The sequence below is a fragment of the Apteryx rowi genome, unplaced genomic scaffold (genome assembly GCF_003343035.1).
Source record: "Apteryx rowi isolate R43461 unplaced genomic scaffold, aptRow1 scaffold_297, whole genome shotgun sequence".
Lineage (NCBI taxonomy): Eukaryota > Metazoa > Chordata > Aves > Apterygiformes > Apterygidae > Apteryx > Apteryx rowi.
The window spans coordinates 1116233-1142609 of NW_020449385.1; the positions used below are offsets into that span (position 1 = coordinate 1116233).

The 26377-nt window shown below is 41.4% G+C and overlaps 1 protein-coding gene across 13 annotated transcripts in view; it reads right to left on the bottom strand.

The window, feature by feature from the left end:
* Positions 1–23450, bottom strand: part of INPP4A (inositol polyphosphate-4-phosphatase type I A) — a 98600-nt gene extending 75150 nt beyond the window's left edge. For 3 of the 13 annotated variants that reach the window (XM_026069462.1, XM_026069457.1, XM_026069452.1), the window contains exons 1-2: positions 23016–23449; positions 20341–20937 (exon numbers count right to left, since the gene is read on the bottom strand). The gene's annotated coding sequence lies outside the window, so the exon portion shown is untranslated. Of the gene's footprint in view, positions 1–13069; positions 13154–15791; positions 15931–20340; positions 20938–23015 lie in introns of those variants that run through there. The other 10 variants (XM_026069463.1, XM_026069458.1, XM_026069465.1 and 7 more) reach the window with 7 other exon arrangements.
* Positions 23451–26377: the final 2927 nt, after the last annotated feature.

Here is a 26377-nt window from a genome sequence, read left to right on the forward strand (position 1 = left end):
GCAAGCATCACACTGTGCACTGGCAACCAGAAAGCACAAGCTGTCCAACAGCCTAATCCGAAGAGTCCAAGCAATCACCTTCCTTCATAAATGTTTAAGCTGTTCCTTAAATATACTTCAACTATTCTCCTATTGACTACTGCCTGATACCATGGGATTATCAATACGCACTTCTACGTTTCTGCATTGGTTAAATATTTTATCTATATGCTGGGCATGTATGCAAACTGCCACTATTAGTAGCCCTATGTATTCACTTCAAAGCATCTCTGAATTATGTATCTGGACAGTTCTGTTTCTCARTCACCGCCTTCCTACCATACCACACTGTTACACGCAGAATTGCATTAGTCCTCTGACAGACTACAGACATCCTGCTGGTTAGTTATCACCTAATGGCCATCAGACACATTTCCCAGGTTCCCCATTACTCCAGCTGCATTGCTGCTACAACGAGATTTCCCGTTTTGCAGGCCTTCTTGACGTATCCAACACAGCTCCTCTTGTAACACCGTCTCTCCATTGCTTTGGTCACTCCCGTAGTCTTTCTCTGCATGTTACATACTGAACTGAAGTTTCTTGGAGACTGTAGGAAGTTTTGTAAACTCGTACTGCAGATGAGGTCCCAGCCCAGATGAGTGTGGCTGAGGTGCCCTCCCTCAGCCTGAAATGCCTCTCCTGACCCTTCCTTAGATCCCACCTATCATTTTCACGATGGCGTCACATTGGCCRACCAGAGATAAACTTCAACCCACTTACCCTCATTTAGGCCTTTCTTCTTTGAAGTTTTCCAGTGCTGAACTTGCTGTTCATAGGAAAAATTCTTGAACTTAGTTCCTAAACACAGATAGTAGCACCGTCCAATTTCAAGCACTTAGCACATATGCCTGAGCCAGGTGCCAAGGCTTTGCTAGCAGTCAACAGAGAAAGGCAGGAGTCTGGTGCCCGATTAAAAGTCTGTCTCTTTCCACTGATCATGTAAGAGCTTAGACTGCTAATTTTGACACCAAGGTTAACTCATAAGCGAATTCCTCCCAGCATTTGGCCTGACATTTTGCTGTGTTGAATTTCATCCCCTTCGTATTGCCTGACATCACACTAATTGTTCCTGTACAGTCATTTTATCTAAACCAGTGTACTGGAGATGCCTTTCTTCCATCAGCAAGTTTCAACAGCCTACTTTCATACAACATTGTAACACTATCAACTCAAAAAAAAACCCATAAACCCAAGCCTTCAGAAAACTATCCAAGTCAACTAGCTCCCAGAGAGTAATTCACCTTACATGTCCACCTCCTGYTGTCTCCCCTTGTGCCAGTTCTTTGTTTGACTTTACCGTTCTTATACTAATCTAATCTTCTTCCACCTTAAACAGTAATTTCCATAGCACCATATTAAATACTTCAGAGGAATCCAGAGAGACCAGAGCTAGCACATTTTTCTTCTTCTAGAATATCTATTTTCTTAGTAAAAAAAGATAATAGGTCAATCTGACATGACCTACCTTAGTAAAATAGATTGTGTCTCATCCTCCTTCCACTCACCTCCCATGTCTTTAATTATTCTTTCCTTCAAAATTTTTCCTAAGGTTATCAAGGTCAAATTAACAAACCTGAAGTTTGCCTAGATCATATCTTCATTTCCTTAGAGATACATATTACATTCAACAGTTTCTAGCTATAAAAATCCTTAAAAATCCTTAGGAAGAGACGTATGTTTTAATTAGACATCAAAAAACAGGTACCTTTAAGAAATCCCAATCATACRGCAACTTAAAAAGTCACCCTGACAGCCAGAAAGTATGACTGCTTTTAAAATATATGAGATTCAAAAACTAGATGCCTCTTCTGAGATTAAAAAAAGCTATGTGAAATTATGAGTAAAATACCCAAGATCTCTTGAAAGCTACTGAGACCCCAAATGAGAAGACATAYAGCAAGAAATAGCTAAGGCTTTGTTTAACTTGCTAAGGGAATTCCCTGTGTAAATCTGTGAGATGCTTCTGCAATCTGTTATACAAGCCTCTTTTAAGAGCTACACAGTACCKTAAACTTCCACCACTCAGAACACTTTCTCGTATTCACTAACTGTTAAACATGTTCATGCAGACTTTCTGATTTGTTGGGTCATTCAAGTATACTACATCTGAGTAAGTTATTGTGCTGAAGCATGATTTTCCTAATAAAATTTAGAAGTTTCTTTAAAAGATAAATTATCCAGTTCAAGAAAACTGTTCAATAGGACGTAAGATTTTTTTTCTACTACAAGACTTCTTATTCTTTCAGCACTTTATTGCTGCAAAAGATTTGCAAAAATACCTTAAATGGACACAAAACATCCCCTTAGTCTATGATTTTAAGTGCTCTCCTTGATCCAAACTGGCATTTTTATGACTTGAGCTGAGAGCAATCATCTTGTCAAAATGTGACATCTGAGTTTGCTGCCTCCTTCAGACAGCTTGGGCCTGATTTTTAAAGGGAACTTAGCTGTGCAGACAACTCTGCACACAGAAATACTTATGGATTCATTCTTCAAACAGTAAAACTGAGTTGTGCATCCTGGTGCTTGAAAAGGAGGTGTGCAGCTGTCTATACTGTCACACAGTGTTCAGAACAGACCGCTGGGGAAGATCCCTTCTGAAAATCATGGTTAAAATTTTCAGCTTGGGTTTTGCCTAAATCTACATTTATGAGGCACCTAAAAAATGCAGGTTCAGCAAGGCATCTCAGCATAGGAACAGCACATGAGCATATGCTTTTCAATCCTACTGAAACCAACAGAAAAATTAAGATTTCTCCCGATCTGAACTTTAAGACTGCTCTGATTTCCTAGGAGACCCTGGTCACTGACAACTGCTCCTGACTTCACCGAGGCCTGCAGGCGGTCAGTGTCTGCAATAGACTTTTATTGAGATGTCYGAGTTCAGATTAAATTCATATTTGAAAATTTGAACTCAGGTATTTAAAGCTTATCTGTCTTGCCCCCCAAAATTTATGAGAAATCATGCACTAAAACTAAAAATTACTAGAAACCTTTTCTGCTATTTATTCTGCAGAGACTAATGTGTTGGCAATGCCCTTGATCTGAGGCATACTGCTGCTGTGGGGTTTTGTTTTTCATTATGGTGCTTCAAGCTATCATGTTGTGCCTTGCCTTAGAGATCATGCAAAGTGCTGGAAAGTGTCTATATTGCACAGTCCAGGCCTTGCAATGTATGAAGATCAAGACTTGAGGACCCACACGGTCACTTCTACTCTCACCTTCCTGGCTATATGGAAAATACCGCTGCAGACAAGCTCCACGATAAAAGTAGGAAATGCTCCATATACAAAGTTTCCAAAAACTAAAGCAGTTTGTAGGCAGCTGATTTTGAAGGTAGTTTGAGATGGTTTGGATTAAGTGTTAATCCTCTCAATATGTTTTAGTGAAATAATTATTCCTGAAATGCTCACAGTGATTCTGTGGTAATTTGTCTGTATATCTCCCATGCATTATGTAGAGATTATTAACAATTAGGTACTGGAAATTTTTTAATTTAAATATTGTAACAGCTTTATAATTAAAATGCAACACAGAATATGAATACTTCATTGAACTGAATTTAAACTAGGACAGGATAATGTTCCAAACTCTTTTAATACCTTGATATAAGAGTAGCATTTAATTCCAGAAAATCCCTAATTTATTTTTGTGCTTGCACAGAACATAATGTAGGTTAAGTACTTCTAAAAAGAGACAAAAGTCAGCATGGTAAAGAAACAAAGTAATAACCCAGAGATTATTTTATTCTCCAGACACTTAAAACATCTGAAATTCTGCTTCTTTTTTCTCCCTAACTCCCTGCCCTCTACAGTCATTCTCATTAGCTATGTACCATCATGTTCCCTGACCCTCTTTTCTGTCCCTTTCCCCATATTCAGGCTCTACTCAATCTGACTGTTGCTTTCATTCAAGATATTATTCAAACTCAGCCCTTCATCTCTCCCTTTGCTGCTAAAGACCTGGTTAACTCTGCAGACTAGAATCAGCAGTTAAATAGAAAAAAAAACACTTAATGCAATATATAATCTTATTAAAAGGCCAAGTGTCTCACATTACGCAATAATCGCACATGTGGTTATTGCAATTATACATACCAATCAGGCATGGTGTATACTATTGGTCTAGCACTAACAAGGGGATGATGAACATGAGGGCCTAAGAAACATTGTCATTGCATATATAACACCACAATGTATTCCCACATGGTCTGCTTTGCATTTTAATATGCTTTATAAACTGACAAGGAGATGTAATAGAAGGAAAAGAARGAGGGCAAGGAACAAACTAATGAATGATGTTTTTTGTAAAAAAACAAAAACAAAATCAAAACACACTAAAAGCAGAGAGTAAACACACAGTAAATCCCAATAACAACCATAAAGAAGCTTGCTGTGCTATTTACAACGCTCTCTCCTCCGTGGGTCACTCACACAGCTTCTCTGTCAGTCACCTGCACCAGTATGTCCTTTAGCAGAGCAGACGTGTAGGGGATGTCACTCAGATAACTGACTGAAGAGAAGGCAAGGATTGCTCCTTAACACGGGTGCCACCAGTATAAATGCTGTTTCATATTAAGCAGCCAAAACCAAGTGGAGCCTGATGTATGCAACATTGTGAGCTTCACTCTTAATGAGGAAGCCACTAAATCCCAATCAGTTAAAGGAAAACATGCTCCAAAGTAACTAACAAGCAGGCAAATAGAGGAAGTGGACAGCATTCTCTTTCATTTCTTCCATATTTGTCTTCAGACCTCATCTATCAGAAAGCTTCACATGCGTAGTGGGCTCTCTCTGTATGGAGTTGATTGCACAGCCAGGGCTGTAGTTGAAAGAAACAATTAGGATGATATGCTGTCCCTCTAGGGGGGTCTCAAATGCTGTTTTTCCTCTATTGTTATGGATTTCTTTGAGAGTGGGGAGACAGACCCCACAGGGGAGAAGACATGGMGGTCTTGGGGGAGAAAGACAATTCTTTTTTAATCTCCTCAGTAAGAAGCAGCCCTGAACTGGATGGAGAGGCAGGATTGCTCCAGGCATATCTTTTCCAATGTAGACAATGATTACTAGAAGAAAGACAGATGAACTGAATGACCTGTATTACTGCAATTCCTTTTAAGTCACAGTAAGGCTAGCTCCAGGGTCTGGCAGTGATAATTTGCTGTTGGCAGTTTCATCCCTGCCTTCCCCGAATCCAGAAAGATCTGTAAATGCAAGCAAGCCTGATGCCCAGGTTATTCTTCACTAAACTGTTCAAGATGGTGCAAGGAAAAAATTACACATAAGCCCTTCAAGCAGCCGGTTGAGTACTGCACTCTATTCTGTCCCAGTTAAATAACCTAGCCCACAGCATCTACTGATTTTTTAAATTCCAGATTTAAGCACAACCATGGTAATACATCTCTCTAGACTTTCCAGTAACAGATCCTCAGTCTGCATTAAGACACATCTGACAGAAGCAAAGCAATTACTACAGGAGAAAGCACATTCACTGACTCCGTCTGCTTTATCTTACAAATGAGCTTGTTCCCCCTTAGCAGTAGTTGGGAAAAAAAGGGGTCAGAGAAGTCATTACTGTCAAACCCAACGTTCACTCTTTGCTGAACTCTGTAAAAAGGGCCGCCTCTGCAACTCCATCAGCAATGAGGAAACTGAGTGTTCCCCTCCGATTTCTGCACGTGACGAATTGCGTGACCCCAAGCATGACGTGTCACCTCTTTCTGCCCCGACTCCCAGAGCAGCAAAGCCTCTGGCCTCTACCAGGAGATTTCTTTTGACTGGGCACCTGCTTTGTACTGCCTCGCAGCGAAGGCTGTTCTTCTGGTGGAAACCGATTACAAAAGTTGGCCTTTTAGAGCAGGCTGTACTTTAAGCCTCACAAATTCCCCCAGACACATCGCTTGTTCAAAGATAAACAAATCACGCTATCGCTAGTTAATGGCCTACCTGAGCTCCTGTGGCTCCAAAGCGGACGCTGCACGCAAGGAGAATAGAAAACCTCTGCCCAACATCATGAGTCACCCGCGCTACTAAAAACAGCATAAGGCCGCCACTGACACCAGAGGGCAGGATCTTGTCGGCACCTTGTTTCCAAGGCTCAAGTTCCTTGTGCTTTGTCTGCCTCTAATTTATTTCATCTTTGAACCTTCGCATTCAGTGCCCACAGATTGTCACACATTATAGTAGTAATCCCTAGAGTTGTATCGCCTTACTTCATCTTTCACAGCTAAAATTTGGCATGTGCATCTAGTCCTTTCTAAATMAAGCCTGAAAGATAATAAGGAGAAAGAGTTTCTGACTGGATGGATCCAAATTAACAGAAAATTACAGGGGAAAAAAAAAACTTTGGAAAGTAATAAATATTACAAGTAAACAAGTAAAAAAAATTGCTGAAAATCTCATGCAAAACGCAGAGTTTTAACATTTTATAATGTAGTACCTCCATCATTTGAAACAGAATCTGGACTGCGGATTAATTCTGAGGACTTAAGAATAAAGTGGAAGGAGAAATTTCAGAATCAGGCATTGTTATTGTAACAATTTATGCCAGGGGACTAAGATTTATATCTCCCTTCTACCACATCAACGAAAAAATAACGCATTTAACTAAAGTAACTTTGCTGGTAAGTTCTCAAAAGGCTCCATGCAGTTAGAGCGTACGGAGCTTTATACGGCAGCTACTTCAGGCCACCAGCAACAACGCAGGCCTCCCAGGGCAGCTTCCCAAGGCAGCCACCCTGTCGCGGCTGCTTCCCACAGCAGCAGTGTGGGGTGGGCACAYGGCACCGCGAGTCCTCCCCCGAGAACATTCCCCACCCTGAGGGAGGCGTGTGAAACGGCAATGACAGCAACTGAACCGAGCCCTTGCCCCGTTCGGCTGAGGCCTCCAAGCAGGTTTCACTCCCTACAGCCTCAGGCTGAATTCGGACGTCACTGACAGGTTAAAAAGTTTAATTTCTTGTTGCCGAAACCCATCGTGCCAAAGAGCGTACTGTCCTTGGCCATGCCAAGATCACTCACCGCACCTCAGCAATAGGCAACTTAAGGGCTTTTTTTTCCCTGCAGTATGATCAAAACATTTCCTAACATATCTTTTAAGTGTATCCTGTAAATCAACCACCTACTACAAGACATAGTGGAATCTGACTATATCGGATAATTCAGGCYGGAAGGGACCTCAGGAGGTCTCTAATCCAAACACCTGCCCAAAGCAGGGCCAGACCAGGCTGCGCCGGTTGGGTCTTGAAAACCTCCAAGGATGGAGACTGCTCGGCCTCCTTGGCAACCTGTTCCACTGCTGGACTCTCTGTTAGGACCAGTAGCACAATTATCTCACATTTCCAAAAGCTTCAGAGAACAAAAAAAAAATGTATAAGCAATTCCTTACTGCACAACTGATGCATTGCACAAATTGCTGTTCCAGTTTCACATCTTCCCCAGTGTATCTACACCCAGAATTATATCACAAAGGCATTAACTGTACATCTAGGAGCTAGCAAATAACTTTAGGGATCAAACACGTTACCTTAAGGACAAAACGAAAACTCTTCAAGCAGTACRGTCTCCAGAACAGTGACAAGTATGATTTTCAACCTGCAATATCTGCCGTTCTGCTACAACAATGCATGTTAGAAATCCTTGACTGTGTTTTCCACAAAACTGTGTCAAGGCAATAGGTTCCTAGGTGGAGAAGGCCCTTCTCTAGTAAAATATATAGGTGGGAGAAATATATACACATATACAGGGGGATTAAAAAAGCTAAAACTTTGGTTCACAGAAAAATACATCAACCAGTCATAAGCAATATATTCCTAAAAAACGTTAAATTCAGGCAAGAGTCAGACATAAAGCAGTGTTCATATTTGTGACACAGTAATTAAGTTGCATTCATCAGTTTACAGTGCTGTTTGTAAACATTAGGAGAATCAAACTATCAAAGAACCATGACTGAAGTAACAGAAACAAGAAGTAGTTAAAAAGCACTAAGACAAAACCATACAGTCAGGAACTAACAAGAAGAACTTCCGCTGTAAATTGGGATTTTATCAGTTGAGAACGACCAAGAAGGAAGACCTCAAGGTCAGATAATCCAACCACAAAAAGGGTGGGCACTGTGTTAGGGCGTACCAGCCAACGCATCCTTACCAGCGCAGAGCGGAGAAGAGCCTGCCACCAGGAGAAGGGAGAGGCAGCCTTACAAGGGCAGGCTCAGAGAGCTCACATGGTTAAGCCTGGCCAAAAGGAGGCCAAGAGGAGCTGCAGTTTGCTCTCTAGAAACACATGACAAGGGATAAGCACCAGCCAAGAAGAGGTAAATGATAAATAAATAAATATGTTAAGATAAATATGATGTTAGTAAAGTAACCAACCTAACTGGAGTAACAGCAACCAAAAAAGCTAATTCACTCAAGGCAGAGTTTGGTTTCTGTACAAAAGAAAACACTTAACAGCTCTGGAAACTCCATCCAGGCCTATGCTTCTACGCACTCATCAGCAAGGCATCTAAAATTGCTTACAAAATTATACCTCTCTGTAGCAAGTGGCCAACAGGAAGACGCAAGTTTTCTTCTCTCTTGCCTGTCCAAGGTGAAGGCAGAACAAACCTGAGGTTCACTTCTCATCTGAACTGACAGTTGCAGAAGTTACAGAGCATTTTACTTACCCTAGCTTTTGGAGAGTTCCTCCACAAGGACAGAGGTGTATGACGTGTTGAGAAGCTTTGTTCAGGCTTAAGTGTGACATACAGTAATTTTTGGCACAGTCGCTTACTATTTTAAATCATTTTTATTTTAGTAAATTCAGTGCGGGCACACAGAGCTCCAATTTGGTATCTTTTATAACTTTAGCTGTATGTATTTAGTATATTTATTTCTCTTTTTCCATTCTAAAAGCAGGGCCTGGACTACGAAAGCTGCTGAACACCACAGAAGCCACTCACAAAGAAGAGACTGCAAGTCACAGCCAGCCACAGTCACAAGATTGGGAACTGATATAATGGACCTGCTACCATATAACCCGGTAACATATTGTACCACCATTTACCTTCAGGGCATTTAATACAAATACCTAAACCGGACAAATCATTTTCTCATTTCACTTAAAATGAAAAAATGAAAATGGCAGAGAAGATCAATGAATCTAAAAATCCTATTTACAATCCTAACCATGATAAAAGTGGCTAGTTCTGTGGCCACAGGCAAGGCCCCTCATCTCTGTGGCTTAATTTGCGCATCAGCAGAACAGAGACAATGCCATTTAGTAACTACACAGAGACTTTCTATAGGCGAATTATATTTGTACCTTGTTCGCTAACATCAGGAAGTCGCACCTGTTTTGCAGAGCAACATTGGAAGTCACACATTCAGAGTGACATGTTTTAAAATTAGTCTGTCAACAAGATTTGCAGAAAAATACGGAAACTTGCACAGAGAAGGCAAGTCACGCCGGCCAATGCCCTCGTTAGTTCTGATCTCCTGCAGGTGTCCTCCTGCTCTGAACTGCATACTAAAAGGAACTTTGGTTATTAAACTACATTTTTTAAGAGTCTGCCCATGAGTTCTCTTTTCTGACACAATTTTACTGACCTTTTTAATTGCATCCCAGTTCCACTGTGGTTTAGCACCTGACTGAGAACCAGTGAAGTGCTTGCTTTAGCCACACCAGCTAAATTGAGCATCAGTAGTACGTGCCCAGATAGCAAGGCCAGACAGTCCAATGTCACTTGTATACGAGAGAATCCAACATGGCATGGAGTTAAATCCCTCTCTTCTACACTATGTTGTATAGTTTTTAAACTACATTGCCATGCAGTAGCAACGAGACCACGGCAGAGTGTGGTAAKGCCCAACAGCAGACCACGCTGGAGCACCAGCTTCTTGGCACGTTCTGCCTGTGGCTTTCTGCATTAAAAAATGATAATGACAAAGAAAAGGTTCTTCAAATCCTTTTGCCCTGAAGTATGTTTTTGCTTAATTAAAACTATATGGAAACTGTTTTGCAAATGACTGATAATGGCAGTTCAAATTTTAGTGCTTGCTGCCAGATTTTAAAAGCCATTCAGATCCTTCGCTATAAGCAAATTATATACATCGAGATATTTTTTCCCCAGTCCCTGCAGACTTGTAGCCAGACTTGCAAACTGATGAGAACACCAGTTCTCAGTTAAATCTGCCGTACCATTATTCCTAAATACTGCAGCAAGTGAAGCATACAGCACCATTGAGAAACCTCCTGAAAGACAGATACACAACAAACATGAAACTGGCTGGGAACACACATGCTTCTATTGGAAATTCCCCACTTTCTCCTCCTCCCTATGCTTCTTCCCTCTTTCTCACCCACTAGAGAGCAGCTAAGTCATTCCAGGGAGGAACAAATAACTAACCATTTTTCTTCGCAATTAAATGTGCTGCCAACATCTCTGAAGCGTCACAGTAACCCATGACACCAGGTGTGATTTTGTCCATTAGTTAAGCAGGGAAAAATAAAGCTACTTTGACAGGACACTAGCTTTTATAGCCTTTACCCTGGCACAGTCCAACAAACACACTATTCCCATGGGAGTTGAGCCAGTCTAAGCTTCTGCCTCTTGCTGTTTGTCCTCATTTTTCCCCATCTCACATCTGTCAGCATAACCGTACATGTTGGTACCACCTAAACTATTTTTTTAAACTGTACTACTTGGATAGAAAAAAAGTAAACAGAACAGTCTGCAAAAGGTACAATTTAAACTGGATCACACTAACAAAACCAAGCTGGGGAACAACTATATTTGTTGTTTATGCCAGCAAATCTGAGGAACAGGAACCTCTGCAGAGGACAAGCAGATGAGGATGTACCACATGACAGAGGAGCTGCAAACAAATGCTCATTCGAAGCAGGTTGTCAGATTCAGCGTAGCCCAGAAGACATTTCCTGTAAACATATTTTAAAGACTCAAGTTTCCAATAATCGGTCTACAAACCTGAGCAATGCATTCCTTTTCTAGGTCAAGATAGATACRATCAGGGCCACAACCCTCAATTGGACAGAGGCAGAATATACAGCACACTCCACTGTGCTCTGCCTGACCTTGTTCTCTGCCTTATGGAGCAATCTGAGCCCATTTTTAACATAAGCAGTAAAAGACAAGCTTCCTTAAAGTCTTTTACAAACTAACAATCTATGATTTCCTTGAGTCTTCCTTCATATTCCACTCTAAAACACTGGTCTTTGGGATTTTAAAGAAAACAAAAACTCTTCCTTCCTGAAATATTATTTTTGTGATCAATGTGGCAACTTTTTCTGAAGTATTAATATTATATATGAAGTATTAAGATGTAATTTATGCCATTACATCAAAATCTGCCTTGCAGAAAAAGAGGAAACTTTGTCTTCATCTGACTTCCCCAGAATTATTTCAGGTTTGCTTGCATTATATATCCAACCTGTACTTTCACAACACTAAAGCTTCAGCTATTTTCAGCTCTCTTTTGAGAGGAAATAAAACACACATCTATGACTATAGCTGTATTACTGGATGCAGTAGCCCTTTAGCATTCCTAAGCTTGGCTGTGTGTCCTGAGGGGGTCGCAGCTCCGTGTTGGGCAGAGACAGAGTCACAACTCACCCCACTCCGCAGCTGACTTGCATGGAAAGAAAATCACAGGATGTACCAATACCTCCCCAGTCCAAACAAACCGGGGGCCAGAACCCACAGCACATCCCAGACATGAAATCTGTTCCTCAGAGAAGAGACACACACACCTCCACAAGTCAGTCTACCTAACAAGTGCGCAGCGCTGTCCTACAAAATAGGAAGTGAGGAAAAAAGAGATTACACAATACAGTCTCAAGATCAAACTAGTTTACATGAGTGGATTCTGCACTTCATATTCCATTTCAGATATTAAGGAGAGGCTCTGGTTTGCTATTACAAGCATGACAATTTACTAAGTGCTTGTGCCAAAGAGATGAGGTGTATGAAGAACACCCAAGAAAGCAGTGAATAAATTTGAACATTTTTGTTATTTTGTTGACAGTAAAATGAATGGTGTCCAGTAGCTAAAAATCCCACACCGGTCCTTTATTTATTTTATCACTGTCATTGTAAGACACATTTTTCTTAGCTACTGAATGCCCACATATCTGTCCGTGTTTTTTTTGTTTGTTTTTAACCACAGGAGGCCATGCTTTCAGGCTAAGTCATATTTTATTTTAACACTAAATATCCAAGCAGTAGTTGGTGGACGTTATCTTTGTGCAGTGTAACCAAACAATAATTTCCTGAGGGTGTTTGTTTTTGCGAAAAATCACAGATGATAACATTACAACCGGTTTTCCTTGAGGAAACCAGCCCATCACGCTGACCTGTTGTGCAGTCATACCTGACAGACCCCCAAAGGCAATCTGAGGACTGATGCAAACTGGAACATCAGGCTCTCCTGCCAGGAAATGGGCAGCATGATATGGGGAGCTCGAGGCTGCCTTATTAGCTTCTGCACATAAACAGTCACATGTTTATTGTGAAGACATTGTTTTCTGAGGTGCCAGAAACACAGACCACAGAAGAATGGAAAAAAACCAGCAAGTTGCAGGAAAGTTGGGGAAGTGATTTAATGCTTTCAAAAAAAAATGCTGCCAAGTATTCCCCTCTCCATCAGCTACCGCAGTCCTCCCAAATGCCTGGTTATGACCTCCCTTCTTTCTCTTAGAAGCCTTTCAGAAGTTTGCAAATGTTGGTGACATGTAGGCAGCGTGCTAGGAAGGAATTACTCTTCCCATTTATCCTGGGTGCCTTGCTCACGACAGAAAGGGGTATCAAATCTTCAAACAAATTGAGAGTGGAATTAGTAATGAGTTCTTGTCTGCTGCTTATCACAGATCTAACATCAGCTAAACATATCTTCAGACTGGTAAGTGACTCTCTTCTGCCCTCTGTTTACCTTTTTACCAAGTTTTACATAAAATTGGTATTTAAAAGACATCCCCCATGTTTAAAAAGACAATTGTTATATGTGCCAAAGTATTTCTAGCCCTCAATAAAATCTTACCATTGGCCCCTTGTGACATCTTTGGATTTCCCAGGAAAGTGAAGATTGCAGGGATGTTTTCATATTTGCAACATAAATCCTACTAAGGGGCATAGAAATGAACATTTGGTTCTTCTTGAGCTATTAGCAAATACACCCATCCCACAAAAAAGGCAAAGCTTTAGAGAGCGGCCAAACCTCAGCTGCGATGGGTGTGGGAGCTAACGCCCTCCCTTCCTCAGGCACACACAGGCAGCCTCCCATCGCTTTCACATACAGAAGAAGCCACTTCCTTCAAGTGCTCACTGCACAAACAGAACATTATCCTTTCCCCGGCCCAGCAAGGGTCCCTCTCTCCCCCCTCTCTGTAACCTGAACGTGCTCAGCCATTTCCACTACCTGCATGCATTGAAGTGACATGGTGTCTTCAAAAGGATCATGTAAAAGAGCTCTTTGTCAAGGAAAAAAATGCCCTATGCAAACGGCCAGCAGTTCCATCTGCCTCTTCAGGGCACAGAGCACCCGGCTGGCAACCCAAGCTGTTGTGGGTCCCTCCTGTCCGCAGGCGTCTCTGCCCTCCATGAACCCGCCTGCTCCATGGGCCACAAAGCCAGGTCTTGCGCTGCCCACGCCGGCCCACAGGAGCTCACTGCTGGGCACCATTCGCTGTTTCACAAAGAAGGAGCCCTCACACAACTGACTTGGTCTCTCTCAGGCCATATTAGTTGAAAGGACAAAAATACTCATGTGCAAAAGATGCTAGTAAAAGGGAGACCACAATAAAGGATGTAATTTCACCATATGGCAGTAAATGTGCCAAATTAAGGTGGTGGGATGGGAGACAATTCTCACTATTTTTCATTCAGGTCCCTCCAGCCAGGGCTTCCCAGAGCCCACCAAAATAATCCTCTTGAACACCTTCAGTAGTGGTGCTGGGTAGCTTCCTCGCAGAGAGCACAGATCTGGATCCTCAGAGCGTGGATGACACGCCATCGAACAGAGTTCCCTTCAATTCAACTCCCCATTTCTTGTTTTAAGCGATAGCATTATCACAACCTTAGGAAGCTACTTCCCTTCACCATGTATTTAGTGAAAGTGCTATAGATACGTGGATTGCACAAACCCTCCATAAGCAATGAGTACAGGTTGCCAGCCTTGCAGATTCTCTCACAGGATCCTCTGTAAGACACCAAGTCACTTCAGTACAAACTTGGGACTAAAACTTCATTTAATTTGCTTCTGCACAGTAACAAGCAATGCCTAGCTTAGGAAAGCAGCAAATTATATGACAGCACACAAGCTTACTCACTCTGTGCTATAAATTCTAAAAATGGACAATTTGCAAACACAGGCACTCTCCACTTACTTTCTGAGATAAAACGAGAACAACTGCCCTCAACTTCATAAATTTGAGACCAGTTTTGTCCTGGGTTCCTTTCAATTCCCTTGGTTGAATAGCAGACTTTGCAGGAGGGGAGCCAAGAAAATGAACTTGCCTTTCCAAAGCCATTTCTGATGGACTAGTTTGCAAGTCTAATCTCACTGCACATGTACTAAGAAAACTGTAGTCATTTTTTCACAGAACTTTTCTGTGTAAAATGACCACCCTGTAGAAGTATCAGTGCTTTCAATATCATGTTCTCCACCAATGAATCTACATAGGCATAGGATGACATTTAGAAATCTTTCCTATGTAGGCAAAAATCACAAAGGGCACATTCTTTCTTTTATTCACCAACTCTTGTTTACCAAAATATGTCTGAAAGTCATCCACTTATCTCAGGATCAGAGACTAATATAACAAACTTTTCCCAAATGCCCACATTTGAGAGAAAGTTTAAAAAAGAAAAACCTCATTCAGCCAGCTCAGCTGTATGCATTTTTACGTCTCACATTCCCACCCACAATACTGATATTTACTGATAGTAATGTTCAGAATGTGATCCTTTTCATAGGAATCCTTTTTACTGACACACAGAGCTCAAAAGAGCTCTTCTGTCCAAAGTTTCCTGAAGCAATGGAAGAAACCGGCAGCATGGTATTATTATTTCATGTCTCAATGTACACCAAAAGCATCAACACTTTACCATGCTGGTTCATGTCCTCAGCAGAAGCCCTCCAGTTGCCCAATAGAAATAACAAGGATGCCAGGGAAAAATAAATCTTTTGTTTTAAAGTCAAACTGCTAGTGTCTATTTCTGAAGTGAGACAGAAGAAGTCTTTTAGAGCAGGCTGTATTTCCAGAATCTGAGGGTTAAAATACACTTACTGCATGCTGAAAACTTGCTGAAGGTACTAGCTTTTCAGTGCTACTTAGAATACTGAAGTGTCTTTTCTTACCCTGCCCAAGTATCCTGCAGAAGTGGGCATACTGCTTAGTTACCCTTGCCTGTAGCAGCTCTACCATCTGGCACTAGCAAGGATTTACTGAAAAAGTAAATCTGAATTACAGATCATGAACCCATTTCTTTTAAACTGTGTTTTACCTGAACACATAAGGTCACATCAGAGTCATGAGAGACATCATATCTACCAATTCACTATCATCTGGTTTAGCCAGCACTGCAAACGCAGAGGTACTCTGCTGCTTTAGAAGATGAAGCACCAAACTGAAATGAAAACTGAGCTAATCCCAGATTTCTGCATCCATATAAACTGTAAGGGGAAATCAGCACAGAAATACCATGGCATAATAATCCAGTCCATAATCTTATCTAACCAGAGCATAATGAACTAGACTCACCCTCCCGCTGGCTCTGATTGCAGAATAGGGCAGAGGGGCTGCAGGCATGACGGACTAAGCCAAGGGAGACTCAGAGACTGAAGGCAAATGAAAGGTCCATCGTTGCTTTATTCATGGTAGTCAGCTGCACCCTTCACTCTTCATTTAAACTTGTGTATGCTCGAGAGTACATAAAGGTACCAGTGGGCAAAAACTGAAACTGCGACTTTTCCTGCATGATACAAAACACTGTGCGATGTACAGAGGTGGGACAGCACCTCTCTGACAATTTGGACCTTCCGGAACAAGCTGACACATCCACCACCTCCCTCTGTGGCCCCTGCTTACACTACCCCAGGACAGAGTGAAGAGCTTTTAAGGACACAATAGAAACAAAGATTTAACAGTTTTTTCCTCCTCCTCTTTAAACCTAGGGAATAAATCTAATCCAAACGGGCAGATTTATTCAGGAAACAGGAAAAACTACAGGAACAAAGCAGATGCCCTCCCATCTCCAAGAAAACAACTGATTGTAAAAGTTGTAATTTTAAAAAATTACTCAAACAAAAAGAAGAGTTCCCTGACAAACAAGTTTTGAAAACAACGCTATTCATACCGCTCACGTGCAATGATTTCATTCTAGTATAAACCCCAGTTTCTCGGGGGTTACTTGTAATGGAGAGAAAAAAAAGAAACAAAAAGCTTGTACCCAGACCAACTCAAACTTTTCCCCTCCCTCCTCCTCAAATTCTGAGTTGAAAATAAAAATGCTTGGCTGTTTTCACACATGAGAATGAAAGATTAAATAAACACCAATATTCTGCTTTTATTTAGTATACTGAAAAGAGTTCTGTTTCATAAAGTCTAATATAAATAGCAAATCACCTTATAAAATAGGACAGTCATTTTTTGCATTAAGAACAATGTGACAAAACCATTATTCAGTGCAGGGAGCATCTTCTACTCTGTGTAAACTCAGTATCAGGTACAGCAGTGCTCCATTCTTGGTTGATCATTAGATAAAACCATAATAGCATCCCCAAACCACCCATAATAAAATGATTCGCATTAATCCATCACAATAATGAAACTGGAACTCCCCTAAGATCTTCCTCAGCCATTTACCAAGGCTGGCTATAAATCATTGCTGACATGGGTTTTGTATACAATAGGAGAGCAGGTGCTTCCTCCAGCCGAAGGTCTCAAAGCGGCAACCATTTTGGGGAGAGGCTTTGTTTTCCTCCTAGCGAGCGCCCCTCGCTTCTCCACTTGCTACCCAAGGCAAGAGCAGCAGTTAGCGCGCAGTCATTTCCCCTTGTCACCGGAGGGGAGGCAGAGCCGCCAGCACAAGGGCGATGCCACCACCCAAGTCAAAACTTTTGCTCGAGGGCTGGGCAAGCAGAGCACGCTGGAGATCGGAGATGACCCTGCAGGACTCTTCAGCATGTACCAGGAAGGCAGGCGGACGGCTCAAAATAACACGCATAGAGGAGAGCCACAAACAGAGGAAGGCACGGAAGAAAGAAGCGGGTTGGATGAAGGAAGAATCAAAAAACCAAAAGAAACTGAAAGAAAAAGGACAGCCCAACACCACTCCTGGAGTTAGCCGCAGAAGCCACACAGGATCAAAAGAGAAGAACTGAATTACGTGAGCTCTGCAGCTTGCAAGAGAGTACAGAGTTTTCAGAAAATGAACATTTGTGGCCTGCCTAGGTGGGAAACCAACCAAGGGGAGAGAATCATTGAACAGCTCTGCTTCGCCAGAGCAGCTGAAGTGAGAGTGCGAAAAAGGAGCTGAAATTTCACCAGAAAGTCCGCAAAAGCTTCAGCAAGGGCAGGGATAACAAAACACAGGCTCTGGAGTAATGCAGAGATGAGAAACCAGCTGCAAGCTGGGCTGACATGCAGTAGATTAGAAACAGGAGGGGAGAAGAGCGAGCTGGGATCTTCTGCTTGGACTCATGGGGGTTACCTGAACACTTACTACAGAAAAGAAAGGCCAGGGAGACCAGGAACTCTCGCACTTTAAATCCTGTCAAAAAAATAGGTGAAATGGTCCTAACAGCTTCTGCCCTACGTTGCCTTTACAGCCTGATGCAAAGCCGACTTAAAGCAACAAAAAGGAGCGGGCAAAGCAATCAGTGGGCAGGCTCTTTTCAAAATCCCTGCCACAGAAGGATCAAACCCAACTGCTTCCTTTGCACTTAAAAAAAAGTTAAGGTCACTTTGTTGCACAAACCTTTTCTACCTTGGCAGTTTACATTTTAGTTACCAGTTGTCTCTGTCTCTCAAAGGCGGCTGGTAATCACCAAGACAAAACTGTAACAAATCAACACTAAAAAATGCTTTAATTCTTCCTCCTAGAAGCCTTCCAACTCGCATTATGCAGACAGCCCATCTATCCTGCCAGGCTGGGCTTTTTGTTCTTTTTCAGCCGATGCTCTTTTACATTTGGTGCTATTCCACCAAATAAGGGGCACGGACCCAGCAATAACGCAACAACCGGAGTAATCGGAGGGAGCTCTCTCTGGTGGGCACAACTCGCACAAACAGTTTGTGGACAGGGAGGACGGAGAGCCTGTGTTCAAAGTTACGTTAACTCAGGTGTAACTATCATCCTATCTTTTAAACATACCCATGCAACTTCTTTTCAAAATGCTGTTAATTATTTAACTGCATCCACAATCTTTATTAATGCATCCGCTTTAATAAAGAAATTATGTAAACTCAATTGAAGATAATTAAGATTTATTATCATAAATTATTTGTTCTAATTTGACATAATACAGAATACGTAGTCTAAAAGCATACAAGCTTAAAAACGAACCTGATGGCAAACAGAATCCTGATACACAGTCTCAGAAAACATTAATTCATATTCAAAGCAGTGGAAAAATTAGGACTGTAAAGAGTGTTTTATTTGGATCTGTTTAGATTGGGGGGGAACGAGGGGGAAGGGAGGAGACTGCCACGTGCCAAGACTCCAATACTGAGAAGTCTTAAAACCAATCCTACTATTGGATAAACTAGCTTGCATTTATTACGCTGTAACGTAAGAAATATATATATATTTTTTTTTTTTACCAGAAACATAAATCATTAAACTACTAATCAGTGATTTTGCTTTGGGAGATGGGGGTTCAAGAATGACGTTGTTTCGAAAGCTTCTCTCATACTAGAGCTAGGTTGGACATCACAAGAAGTCTAAAGATACTACAAATGCACTAATAAACTTTTCTCTTCATTTTATTAAGAAACCTAATCATTTTAAAAAAGGAAATAATGGCAAATCTAGTTAATTCATAGTAATGAGAACAAAACACAGTGCATCAGTGAATGCTTCAAATTAGCAAATAGTAGATTTAAAAAAGAACCTAAAGTATGCTGTAATATTTCCTTGAAAGGAGATAGTGGTCATTTCCAGGTAAATTTTACAAGGAAATTAGTGGCACTTTCAGGTAGTTGAAAGTAAGCTAGTAAATGAATGATCAGTTCTCTAAAACATCCTCTTTCTCCCATCCTGAAAATAATACACAAAAGTGACTAGGCTCCCTTGTTATTAAGAGAGCTGCCAACCTCACTGTAAGATGTACCTTAAAGGACACTTTTTTTTTTTTTCCCCCATGACAAATTGCCAAAAGAATGAAATTAAGATAAATCCATTGCTGCAACTCAAAAAAAAATAAAAAAAAAAAAGGATTACCCTAATTTAAAAAAATCTGTTATGGGGAGTACAGCAAAGACTCAAGACTCAGTGGATTCCATGTGAGGATAATGAGCAGTACCAGTCTAGACTACATTAAAATTATAGCACCAGAGTAAATAAAATAACACTACAGCCACTACAAAAAATTGTTTGTCACTTTGCATATGTCAACTCTAACTAGAATATGTCCACTTTCTGCATATAATCAATTGCCAGAGCAAGACATCACATATGGGCTTTTAGTGGCACAAAATGAAAAAGAAAAGCATCTGAAGGCATTGTTTCAACTATTTGAAGCAGCTCACTTTATTCAAACAAGATGTACATCCAGGCAATGCACAGATCACAGTGCACACACACTCCCAGCCCGAATGCTAAAGGCAAAAAAACCACTGTGGTTTTAAGRGTGAACAACTATTATTCAGCCATTGCTAATGCTACTTTTTTATTTTATTAACACAGAAACTCAGAAGGCAGCAAACGCAGTTTTAAGCAAGAACTCTGGAACGGCAGTGCTCTCCAAAGAACAAGCAGGAGGCTGCCGAAAAACTAGTTGTTTTCCCTGCCCTAATGTCTAGCAGCACTGTTTCTTCGAAAGAGGTTTTCTGTCCTTAACATGGCTGCCATGTCTTACATAACATCAATGAATGAGAATATAGTTATTTTGTTTCCTAGGTCGTGCACCGCCCATTAACCCTATGATTCTCCATATGGCACTGCAAGCAGCCGAGACAAAGCTTTGCAATAACAGGGCTGCAAAGACCAGCATCCTCCGAGAATAAGCAGCGGCAGAAAGACGCTCAACCTTCACAAGCTCTGAATTCCCTTTCACATCTTTCTCTAGCAAATAACAGGCAGCCTTACCTTAAGGAAACGATAATAACAACGGTGCTCAGTAGAGCCTCCTGTGTTTCAGCTGTGCTCGTAAAAAAAAACCTTGGCGCAAGTATCGACTGCAGCAGGTAATCAATAATATAACCTGCTTCTGCTGCTGCCAGAGCTGCTCCATCTGAACGCTAGCTAACGTGAGCACTGCCAGCGTGAGTCATACCGTGACTCAGAGCAGATGCAGAGCTGCAGGAGGAGTTTAAGTTTCAGGGCTTGCTTTCTCTTTCTCTGGCTCCCTGGCTCTGTGTCACACGGGCGCACGCGCACGCGCCGCCCGTGCGTCTGTGCGTTTGTGTATGCCTGCAGACCGCCACGGCTCTTTCCTGCAGCAGCAAGTTTGAGTTTATTCTTTGTGGAATCTTGCTTGTTATTTTCAGGATGGTAATTCTGGTTGTGCCTTCACTGTAAATATTTTCACCCTGAAGGCCAAAGCTTGCTCTGCAAGCCAGGTCAGTACTGTGGTCTGCCATGTGCTGCATTGCTATGAATATCAGGTGTCTTGTCCAAGCATATCTGTGAGCCCAGGCCTGTCACCAAGACTAAGGGCAGGACTCAAACACCCCAAGAAAGATTCTGAAACAGAAAACCTGAGTTAGGGCAATATCCATTTGTTCATCACAAGTTTCTAACAAAGTGCTTTGACCTCATTAGAGTACTTTGGGGAAGACAAATTTAGCTTTGAGTGCAGCGAGAGAGGACAACGGTAGGAAGGATGAGGAATGCACGTGTGCGAAATCCTATGTTCTGCAGGGCGAAGTGCTTACGGGAAAAGAGCAGAGCTGCAGGGGACTGCATTTGGGTCAAAGTTAGGCACTTAATACTAGACACTGTGAATATGGCCCTGCAATGCTGAACTGATTGCACTTTACTTCTGAATGGCATATTATACAGAGTAGCTACAGTGTTGAGAAATCCAATGATCAAGAAAGGCAGATGAACCTCTCTACTATTGACCCAGCAGGTCAACAACACAGAAACAAATCTCAGTGGGACAATTCAGAAGAGTATTGTCAAAAGAAGCCACTGGCTCAAGGAACAGTGCCATGGAAACGTGCAGACCTGTCTATCAGCCGTTCTTATAAACATCCCAGGTAGTTTGAGAAAAGGCCCTTGGTTTACATCAAAGCATTTATAGCCAAATATCTCTCCTCAAACTCAGCAGTCCAGCTGGCTATCACACAGATAAACAGATTTGTAGTGAGATTTCTCATGGAAAAGCTAATATCGAAGAATGACTTTTAGGGTTTTGTGAGTTTCTTATTTTTAACCAAACCCTTCTTCTGCAAAGCCCAATCAAATTAAAGGCAAGCCCACCCATACAACCCAAGTACATGCACTGTACTGTTCGCTATTGCATCTGGTTGTTATTAGAGCAGCTGAACAAACTTCGTACTATTGATGGTGAATGTTTACCCTCTCCATGCATCTCAAAGCAGCCAAGATCACTGGCTTGGCAGGGATCAAGAGATGATGAGGAATCAAGCTGAGCAAAACACCCCTTGAAGCATGGCCATGGAGCTAACATAAACAAGGGGGATAAAGAATAGCTGGTGTCTACGAAAAAATCACTTAAACTACACTCTTACCACTAAAAATCTATCCCTTGGAATATCTTCAGGAGCTGTTAAATCCCACCCTTTCCCCAGATTTAATAACAGCAGTGAACCTTTACTCCAGTCAAGCTTTCAAGGCTTTATTTTCATGTTTTAAATGGTCATATAGGCAAAAGAATGCTAAAATCCACAGCATGGCTGGAAAAAAAAAACAAAAAACAAAAAACAAAAAAACCCCCACCCAGTCTTTTTAAACTGAAGATTAGAAAGACCACATTGCAAATGACATATGTAACACAGGTAACATCCTGTAACAGAGGAAGACAAAACAGGAAGGTACTTGAAGGTTGTTTTTTTTCTCTCTATATTCAATTTTGTACTGCTGCCCATCTAAGAGCATAGATTTGGGTCAAAGATGACTCAAAGAAAAGAGCTGTTAAGGACATTAGAGAGATAAAACACAGCAAGCGTCAGCATGCAAGTCACTGTAACATGCACGCGCTTGACTTGGCTACAAATGACCTCATGTAAGAATTGGAAGTGACCTAGCTGCTGCAGGGAGCAGCTCTGCATTGCCCAATTCATCCGCTTCCTCAGCTGGACCTTCTGCGGTAGAAAGGGCTTGGATCTTGACTCTATAAGTGGAAAAACCTGAAGAATTTCACCCCAGAAGAGGTAAAAGCCCAAAAACTGACACTGATGTGGATGAAACCTTGAGCAGGAATCAGCATAGCCAGCCTGCTAAGATGGACACTGCTGCAAGAGATTTTGCATTAAAGGCACTGTAGACTATTACACGCTCTTTAAGAACTACAGATAGTATTTTTTTCTTTTTCTCTTTTAGGGAACAAACAAACAAAGGCTTTTCTATAGGAACTATCAACACAATACTCCAGAACATACTGAACAAAAGAAGCCTGTTCTCCTCACCTCCTCATCTCTGGGAATTTTTTTTTTCCTCAAGTCATCACTATGGCAATGATGGTTGAACTGGTTTCCCACACCGTCTTTCAGATTGTCAGACTCCATATCAGATTCCACTTGCTTTCTCATGAAAGCTCAGTCTACACTCAAATTCCCCTTACTGAGAACACTTACCTCTACTTCTTCAACCTTTTTTCTCCTTGGATATACTGTCCCAAAATAAAAATGCTTTCTTCTTCTTTGAGGCTGGAGCTGGGTCCCAATGCAATACAGGAACAGAAGCAGACTGAGGACCACTGGCAGTATCCGCAGTGATGCCTCACCTCCTCCTTCACACTGCCCACCTTGCAGCCTTCCAGTCACCCTTCCATCATCTGCACACTCAGCTGCATCCTAGTGTTTAGCAGCCTTGGTTTTCTGAACCCTATGAAAAGGTGAGAGTCCACAGATGCAAATTCTTGAGAAGCAAGGACAAATGTTTCCAAGAAGAAAGCAGAGCGCCTCTTCTGAACAGGCTCAGACTGCCTTTACTGTTGTTATGGGCACTGCAATACTTTCCAAAGGCCCTCTCCAGAGGGTGGTGATATATGGAGCTAGGCACCATGCACACACACACAGTAAGAGACCCACCCCAGAAGGAGCACCTATTTTGAAGAGAGACATAGGCAAAGAGTTGAGAAGGAAAATATTGTTGCATCATTTCACAAAGCACAGCTTTGTGACCACAAGGATTAACCAAGATCACTTCACACGTGCACAGCACAGACAACATCAGAAACTCGATTTCGGTTTTTCAGTAGCAGTGCCGCTAGACTATTAGACTTCCAGCTCAGTGCATCTCAGTAACAGGTTCATTTCTTCTAGTTAATTATCTTTTGCAGGTATTGTGATGTGCTATGACAAAAGCACTGTTTGCTTCTCTGGAAAATTAAAACTCCTGCTGGGAACAGCATCAGCACCACAACCTTCATCCTGTGCCGACAATGAACAGCAGAAGCCACACATGGACCATTGCAGAGCATTAGAGATTGGGTGGGGGAGGAGGCAAGGGGATGCACTTAGTTGTCATATTTATCTCAGGGCTGCTGAAGATGAACGACTACAGGCACTGTAGTGGTTGCTTTTTGCTGTCACTGCATCAACCACCAATGTCTCAGCAGCCTCTTGCACCCACCTCTACAAAAGTAGTTAGCAAAGCAACCTGAAAGAGGCTGTGGGAAACCATTTCCACCATACCACACAAGTACATCTCTTGAGAGAGAACACCTTCTCAAGTTACTGCTGTAGCTATGACCCATTTCCAATGTATTTTTTATTGCTCTCATAATATTCAAAGCTAAATATCCTGCACTGGAAAGAAACCACAAATTTACAAGAAGCCTGTAACATACTGCGCACAGATCTGAGAGGGATGTACTTCTGCGCATCTGGTGAAAATGCCCAAGATGACCTAAACGCCCATTTTCTCTTTAAGCTCTGTTCCCAGAGATGAAACAAGAATTTAATTCTGAGACTCTGACAGATGAAGATCAGAGAAATCAGCTAAAAAAGGGCAAGCAAAGCATATCTCATAGCAAAAAAGACATACTGACCAGACAAGAAACCAACTGATGGACACTGCCGTGGTTTCTGCATATACAGGCACTGATACATTTGCTTCATGCAAAGGCTTGACCGGGTAAGGAGGGCTCCCCAGACTGCACTTGATGTCAGCAGTGTCAGCTGATCTTTTGGCACCTGGCCTGTTCACATCTATCCACTTCTGTTCTCTTTTTCTCTTTAATACCAACATCTGTCTATGTTTTGCATTGATAGAGAAGGTCAAGAAGACCATAATAATACATTAAACCTGATAATTAAATGATGCACCATTTCCAATTATTGTCTGCCCAACCTAATGCCCCTTAAATTCAAGGTTCTGTCTTTTTCCTAAAAAACTATACAGAGCAAGTCTGGAAGCATCTGTTATCTCAAGTCTTACGTACAGTCCTTATAGATCATTTTGGATGTCTGAGAAAGCTCTTCAGAAAACACTTGGCCTCCCCAGGCTTCCAACAATTAAATATATTGTAATCTGTTCTATCAACATATTTACAATATTCTGATTCCAAACGATCTTTATTTTTCTCTACAATGAGTAACTACCTCTCTGTTTCAAACCAGCGTGCCACATTTTCTGCACTTATACAATAATTTCAGTTGAATATTAATCCGTGAATCCTAACAAAAGAGACACCCAAACCCAGGCGTAGATTCATTTTGAGGCCACCATATGTCACTGTATGGCTTAAACATTACAGCTCCTTGCACTGTCGAACAAAATGTTACACTCTTGCGGGAATTGTCTACATCTACTTATTTTGCTCATTCAATACACTCCATACATTTTATGAGTGAAGTTTTTCCTGTTGTCCTCACAACGCAAGACGTTGTAAATCTCATACCAGTCTTTGTGACCTATCACTGGTAGGTTCTTCAAATGCCTCAGAAAGAGCAATTGTCAATGCTGGAGAAAGTGGATGTAAAGACGCATTGTTTTCTCAAGGCCATCTGCTGCACTGGGTAAACTAAACCAAAAAACAACAAAACCAAATGTGAAGCTGAATAATTTTGTTGACTATTCCTCATCATTTCTTATAAAATTTACTTCTCTTCATTTGCATCAGGAAAGAAGAGCTATAATGCAAGATTGCTGTGTTTACACAACAGACTTCTAATGTGTTGTCTTTGTTTTCTCAACTCATCTTTTGCCAGTTATCCAGCCCCTGCTTTAAACAGAGAAATCCTCTCCTCATCTATTCCTCATTAGCAAGGTCATGAAAAGGAACTGCCTCCCTAGACAGATTTAAGGACCTAGTTCTGTTATTCCTCCTCTCGGGACCCTTTGCCCTTACCAGGCAGATTAGTCCTGTTGTTAGTATCATACAGCACTACACAGAGAGAGCACTGAAAAGGGCTCACATGTATGTTGGCCAGTAGCAGATCTAATAAACTCAAAAGCCAAAGTTAAAAGAACAACCATTTTTCCTTCTCTCAAAGTTCATTATTTCTCCTTTTAAAACAGATTATGTAACAATTCAATCGGAAGGGGTTACCTGCAAGCTCACAAATTTTAAGTCACTAAGTGTGAATCCAACCTTTATGTGTGATGAACTACAAACTATTCCCCAGATCAGTGTCACCAAATATCACTGGAACCATTCAAAGATTATGGCACATGTTGGACAGTGTGTCGGAATCCGGACCAGCAGGAGCCTGAGGTGGGCAAAGCTTATTAAAATTGTTGATAATGGAAAACTATTTCTTTCACGATTAATCTAAATTTTGACATTCAGAACTTAATTGACTTCAGATCATTTGGGATTTTCCCCAAAACTAGGCCATGGAAAAGCTCACAAAAAGTAGCACCTCAGCATTTTTAATGTGGTTTCAAAACATCTTAATACCAAAGGCTATATGTTTTATTCTAAGAACAGTCAGCCACAGATCTATGTAAGCCAATTTATATATATAATAAGAGAAAAAAGAAAAAAAAA